The sequence below is a fragment of the Pteronotus mesoamericanus genome, unplaced genomic scaffold (genome assembly GCF_021234165.1).
Source record: "Pteronotus mesoamericanus isolate MK-2021 breed Mesoamerican mustached bat unplaced genomic scaffold, CSHL_Meso_final contig_27, whole genome shotgun sequence".
NCBI lineage: Eukaryota > Metazoa > Chordata > Mammalia > Chiroptera > Mormoopidae > Pteronotus > Pteronotus mesoamericanus.
Genome location: NW_026555115.1, coordinates 12414394 through 12421199, shown reverse-complemented (window position 1 = coordinate 12421199; position 6806 = coordinate 12414394). Strand labels below are relative to the sequence as shown.

The window sequence follows — 6806 nt, the reverse complement described above, 5'->3', positions numbered from 1 at the left end:
GGAGGCAGGGATAAAGGGAAGGAGAGAAATATGAATGTGTGAGAGATTTGCTTGCCCCTCACATGACCCCAACCAGGGACCTGGCCCATAACCCAGGCATGTGCCTTGACTGGGAATCAAACCGATGACCTCTCAGTTCACAGGCCAATGCTCAATCCACTGAGCCACACTAGTCAGAGAATAAATTTTTATTAAAACATGAATTTTATAATCCAAATTACGATTCCTTCTCAATTATCAATTGTTATTTAAGACAGAAGTAACATTCTGAGCTATTCCACAGTAAAGAATTACAAAGTTAAAGAAAAGAATGCTTTAAATTTTGTTTTTTGCTGAAAATTGTTTCCCAGGGTCTATAAAACATGAATTTGCCTTTATATTTTACTATTTTTGTGTTTTGTGTTGTTTTGAAATCAATAAGTAATCTAGGACTAGCATGTTTGCTAGACTTGGCATTTTCTCAGTATAAAAGGTCCAAAGTTTCTTTTCCTTTCTTAATTTTTCCATAATATTTAAATTTTTCCGTTCATATATTTTTCTTTGGTGAAACACAAGTTTCTTTTCATGGTCCCTGATCAATTTTAAACAGAATATTAGTGGCACTGTTAACTGCTTTTTGGGCAGCTTCTTTAGCTTGGTGGCTTGTAATACAGCTATAGCTTCACCCACTTTATAACAGAGAAACTCTGGAACCTCAAAATGAAGAGGTTCTGAATTACTAGTCCCCAACAACATGCCGGTGATTTTATCAGTAAGAGTAGGGTGCATGGCTTGAAGGGAAGAAAAAGCTGTTCACTCAACATCTTCTTTTGCTCTTGAGGAGAGGCAGATGCCAACATGGAAGCAGTCCAGGGTTCCTGTTCTTGCTCATGACCAGAGGGCTGCTGCATGGGAACTTGTGGTTGTGCATTAAGATGTTGTTGAGGATTGAGAACTTCTGCAAGAAATTTGTACTGTGAAATGGTACAGGCAGCAGGAGTAGCTTCAATAGCAGCTGCAGAACCCATTGTCTGTGTTGACATTTTGCCAAAATGCTATGTTGAAATGACTCCTGAACCTGTGAAGAAGCTGGTTTTATAGTACTAAATGGTGATCCAGGAGCAGCTGGGTGGATAGTACCGGGCATGTTTTGGAATGGATGAGGTCTGGTCCCATGAGCAGTCCAGCAAGAACTTGGTCTTGGTTGAGCAATTTGTCTAGGAGGATAATATGCAGCAGGTTTCTAAGTCTGCAGGATAGCTTCCATGAAGTAACTTGAAGGAGATGCTGGCTGGTAGGGACTGATTATGGGGTTAGGCACAGCTTTCACACTTGCCATTCTCTGCATAGACCGGTTAGTGAGGTGAGCCTGGAGCTCTTCTTTGCACTGAGCTAAAGCTACTTACAATGACTTGGTAGCCATGATGCTACCATTTATTTCTATAACTGCTTTAATGGTGTCTTCTGGGGAGGAGAAACATATAAAACCAAACCCTTTGCTGCCACCATCCTCCATTATAACCTTTGCACTAGTGATTGTGCCAGATGGAGAAAAGTCTTTCTGGAAATATTCATCATCAATGCCATCATCAAGATTTTTCACATATAGGTTATCACCCTTGGGTACCTGGTGATCCTCTCACTTGATCTGTTCAAATTTGCACTTAAGTTCCTTCTGCCATTCCACCTCGTTTTGAGCTCAACCAAAGTAAATTTATTTTTCATTAAGTTCTTTTCCATTTTTCTCATCCACAGCTTTCTGTGCATCTTCATGCCTTTTGAAGCTTGCAAAACATTTGTATTTCCCACTTTCATAGGTCATTACTTTCACATTAAGGTAGGTCCAAACTTTCCAAAGAGATTCTTAAGGTGCTTATCATCCATGTCTTCTCCAAAATTCTTCAAGTAAACGTTGGTGAACTCTTCAAGTTCTGCTTCTCATTCTTCATGCCACTTAAATCACCCACCAATCCTTTGTCATCATTTAGAAGCATCCCATCCATTTTTTTCAATAGTGCTTTCAGCTGCTTCCTGTGTCTCAAAATATACAAATCCATAACCCTTGGAACCATTTTCATCACAAACAACCTTACATGAAAAGATATTACCATAAGCAGAAAATGCATCATGCAGTACTTTATTATCAATAGATTTGTCCAAATTTTTAATGAATATGTTGCCCACTCCACCCTTGCAAGTGATGGATCATGCTGAGACCACATGATGAAAACTGGCTTGCCCCTTATAACATTAAAATTCATGGTGTCCAGAGCAAGCTTCAGGTGGTTCAATGGCTGCTGGAAGTTTACATCCACTAGCCCAAGAAGCAGTGGGTGATTATGGCCCTGCAGACCCAGATGGAGAGGAGTGGAGCGGGTAGAGACAGAGCATCAGAGTCAAGTGCAAAGGGACAAAAAAATGAACCAGACTACAAAACTACTCAACAGAGGTAGAACGGGGTTGATCCACGGCTGCCAACACTAGTTGCTTGCTGTGGTGGGGGAGCAAGGGTGGCGTTGTCTTCCAAGCAGTGAGGAAGCCTCAGTCTCCTGGTTCCTTATTGGAGTAGCTGTGGGGTGTGTGTGGATCAGTCTCAGCTGCTTCATCGGGTTATTCTACACAAAGGTAATCAAAAAGGTCTCCCATGGGAAAGACATAGATTTTTTTGTATACACACATACACATATGTGGTGAGCCTGGCACTCTTTTTTGCACTGAGCTAAGGCTACTTATGAAAATCTTTATATAAATAAAATTATATATTTAATTTTATATATATATATATATATATCTCTCTCTCTCTCTCTCTCTATCTATATATTATTTTTTGAAATAATACATGTGTATCCTGAGACAGTGGCACGCACCTATACTCTCAGCACTAACCACCTTGGTGGGAGAAGGTCCTCTCCTCTTCTGATCTGCCTCTTTCCCAATTTTTTCCCTCCCCCAAGTTGTATGCTGCAGTGAAGAAACAGTTTTTTCCAGCAGCTTTCTGCAAAGCTTGTAAAGATGTGCACTCTACTATCACTCACTTTTGCCCACAGTAGAGGTAGGTCATCGCAGGCCAGGTTCAGCCCCACATTGTGCCACCTTGAAGAAATCATGGTGCTGCAAGTGCTTACCTTATCCAATGCATCCAGACTTGTACTTTACTTTATATTACTTTTGTTTGCTCCAACAGAGCACTGAACTCTCTTTCCTAGGAACTTGGACTTCCACAAAGGCTGCCTTATCTGTGGGTGTCTGCCCAAGTCAACCTTCTCAGGTACCCTCTGACCACAAATGAGAGTGGTTGAGGTTGGGTTACAGGCTTCCACTGACTTCACAGATTGTACCATGGCCTGTCTGCCTATGATCCCATGTGCAGGTGGATAAGAATCCTTACAGGGCCCTTGATGTATGGTGCTGGGACCTACAACTCCCACAGAGGTCATTTTTGTTTGTGGATAGATGATTACTTTAATCATTAAAAGAGGTGAAAAAAACAAGAGGGGCAACATTTGCCACCATGATGCTAACCTTGATTTTTAATTTGACTGTCCTATATTTGTTATATTCACCCCTGAGTAAAATTATTCAACAATCACAGCTGTGTGTTTACTCTAAAATTAATTGAAACATATTATTTATAGTTCTTATACCAAGTTATTTAAAAGGCATTACTAAGTATCGGTTGGTTCTATATTTTATTCTTTTTTTTGAAATTTTGGTATGTATTTTTCTCTATTTTTAATGGAAATATATAGTTAAATCTATAAGTTCTACAAAGATAAATTTTTATAAACAATATATTTAGATTACAAATAACAATACATGTACTTTCTGTAAAATACATTACAGGTCTATTTCCAAGTCAATTATAATATGGTAGCAAAAAACAATACTTTGTAGTCTGAACAAGGAGTCAGGAAACTATGCTTCACAGTTCAAATCTAACTCACGACCTATTTTGATAAATAAAGTTTTCCTGAACACAGTTACAACCATTTCTTTCCATATCATCTATGAACAATTTTGTGCTATAACAAGAGTTTAATATATATAACAGAGACCATACAGTGTGCAAATCTCAAAGACTTATTATCTCATCCTTTACAGACAACAGTATTAGTCCCCTGCACTAAACAATTTCTTCTTGGGAAGACTATATTCCTAACATGCCAAATGCTTGGGACCGTGTAACTGAATTCTGGCCTGTGAAACATGGGTAGAATTAATATAGTCACTTCCAGACCTTGACATAAGAACACCTGTATAAACCTTCAGCTCTCTTTTCTTCCATTTCAGTACTACCAAATAAAATAGATACAACATGGAAGCCTTTCAGTGAACGAGAAACGTTCATTTGTGTATGGTATGGATAATTTGTTTTCATCTGTATTTTTTAAGACTGGAGAATTTTATTATAAGAACATAGCTCTAATTTATTTCACCAATTGTTTATTGTTAATTAAATATTTACATTATTTTTGTTTTATATATTTATTATCTGTATTCATTCAATTCTTTTTTTAATTTTATTTTAATTTATTTTTACAAATACATTTGTCTCTGCCTCCCCCCCACCACATTCCCTTGCCTCCTCCCTCTTTCCCTCCCTCAGCTCTTCCCCTTTGGTTTTGTCCATGAGTTCTTGCTACATGTTCCTTGACTTTCCCCTTCCCTTCCTTTTCCCTGCCCCCCCTTCCTTTTTGTCTCTGTTGATTTCTTTTCCTTTCAGTGTTGCTGGTCTTCTTTTCCTTGCATCTTTGTATTGCTGGTTAGGTTCCGCTTATAGGTGAGATCATATGGCATTTGTCTTATATGCAATTTATAGATTCAACACATTAAAATAACAATGATGTATTTCACAGACATTTCAAAAATTTATATTTAACCATAAATGACCACGAATAGTCTCAGCAATTTTGAGAAAGAAAAATAAAACAGGAGGGATCACAATACTGGATATCAAGTTATATTACAAGGCCACTGTAATGAAAACAGTCTGGTACTGGCAAAAGAACAGATACATAGATTAGTGGAAGAGAATAGAGAATCCTGAAATAAACCCATGTCTCTATGGTCAATTAATATTTCACAAAGGAGGCAGAAGCATAAATTGGAGTAAACATGGCCTCTTCAACAATGATATTGGGAGAGCTGGACAGCTACATGCAAAATATTGAAATTTGACCAGCAACTGACACCATATACAAAGATAAACTCAAATTAGATAAAAGGGAAAAGGAAGATGGCGGAGGAGTGAATGGGAGTCACGCTGACCTCCTCCCAAGACCAAACTGGAATTGTGACTAAATAGTGGAGAAATCACCTGGAAAACAATGGAACAATAGAGGGAGAGGAGCCTTGGAGCTGTGGACAGACAGTGGAATCAACTCTTACACATCCCAACCAGTGAGAAGTGTGATGGAGGCTAGAGAGGCAGGGCTGGGCGCCCACGGGGACCAGCACCAGAGGGACATTGAAATGGCCAGTTAGCTCCCCCTGAGAAGAACAGGGTCTGAATCATAAACAGGGACCCCTAGACTAAATCAGCTGAAACCAGGAATACACAGACAAAGCGCAACCCCGAAAAGCTTAGGGATGCTCTCTGCCAGAGACAGGCGGCTGGGGATGCAAAGAGACATTTAAAAGGCTAACCCCAAAATTTGCACTGGCAGCTGCCCTCCTTGATTTCTGGGTAGAGGTGGCTGCAGAGTGGGCTGGTGCCTAGGAAAAGATTGGTGAGGAAAACTTTGTGAAGAGAACTGAGACAGTGGCTGGCAGAGCCCGGGTGATAACTAACCTCCCACTCTGCAGCTACCATCTCACTCAGGCATAAGGAAATCAATTAACCTGCCTTCTGTGCACTCTTGCACAGCTTGTGTGCGTGTGAGCTGGGGGGCTAAGTGCAAACAAGCTGGAAGAAATAGAGGATCCCTGGCCGAAGGGGTCACACAGCTGCATTGAGAGCTTTGAGGAGAGACTGGAAATGGAGGCATTGGGGGAAAGAACAGGAGGAAAGGGAGTCCCGACTCGCTCCCCATTCGGTAGTCTCCATTTTGCACTGGGAAGAAACTCCCCCAAAGAGGGAGAAGGAGGTGTGGACGAGCCAGACAGCCCACAATTACAATGTAGTGCACAGAAATAGTGGATCCCTGGCCGAAGGGGCCTCAGAACTGCGCAGAGACCCCTGAGGAGAGACTGGAGACAGAGGTGTTAGGGAAAGAATGGGAGGAGGAACTGTGTAGTCCCAACTCCTTTTCCTTTCTGTAGTCTCCATAGTTTGGGAATGAACCACATCCCCAAAGAGCAAAAAGCTGAAAAGCACACAACAGACAGCCCAAAACCACCCAGTGTGGGCACGCACACTCCCTCGGAGTGGCCGGCGAGGGTTGGCAAGCCTGTGTATGGACCCAGGAAGGCTGGCAAGGGCTCCCGCAGGTTTGCGCCAGTGGGGCCTGCGAGGGAGTGTGCAGATCGGACAGGGCAGGCGTAAACCAATCGGCATCAGCCCGCGAGTGCAGAGCGGTCTGCAGAAATAGTGAATCCTGGGCCGAAGGGGTCACAGAGCTGCCCAGAGTCTCTGGAGGAGAGAAGGGAGAAAGGATTAACCAGAGAGTCCTGAAGCTGACTTTCTCCTATTTCCATGGTCTCCATTTGTTGAGTGCAGGCGACGCCCCAAAGAGTCAAAAGCAGGGAAAACACACAATAGAAGACCATAAACTGACTAGTCCCGGTGTGCCCACTGGGCATGGGCACACACAAGAGCCCAAGGTTGGGCAAATAAACACCCAGGTGGGCTGGAGATCCTGTCACCCGGGGAGCGTGCTCAAGGAATC

General features: G+C 41.8%; 1 pseudogene; it reads right to left on the bottom strand.

Annotated features, from left to right (window-relative positions):
• Positions 1 to 562: 562 nt before the first annotated feature.
• Positions 563 to 6475, bottom strand: LOC129071641 (polyadenylate-binding protein 1-like; annotated as a pseudogene).
• Positions 6476 to 6806: the final 331 nt, after the last annotated feature.